This window comes from Odontomachus brunneus, unplaced genomic scaffold (genome assembly GCF_010583005.1).
Source record: "Odontomachus brunneus isolate Ranch 3 - 2012 unplaced genomic scaffold, Obru_v1 Obru_scaffold_272, whole genome shotgun sequence".
In the NCBI taxonomy this organism is placed as follows: Eukaryota; Metazoa; Arthropoda; class Insecta; order Hymenoptera; family Formicidae; genus Odontomachus; species Odontomachus brunneus.
In genome coordinates this window covers 215,452-215,807 of record NW_022639722.1, presented here as the reverse complement: position 1 = coordinate 215,807, position 356 = coordinate 215,452, and positions in this window count along the sequence as shown.

Sequence of the window (356 nt, the reverse complement as noted above, 5' to 3'; positions counted from 1 at the left end):
GATTCATCGTGCGAAAAAATACGTGAAGATGGTTGACATTTTGAACATTGGCAGTGAGCCGATCTTTGACAATCGCGTCGTCAAGATCGAGACTCACACGTACAATCCATACGCCAATACATCTTTTGGACACAGTGACGAGATACGAATATCGATACAACAGCAGGATTTGTACACGTTGCCATGTGAAAGTTTTCTCTACATCGCGGGCAAGTTTGTGCAAACAAGGATAGGAGGCGATAACCATGCAGTTGAGATATTGACAAATAATTGTGCGGCCTTTCTGTTCGATGAAATCCGGTACGAACTCAATGATGTGGAGGTTGACCGCTGCAGAAACGTTGGAGTAACGAGCA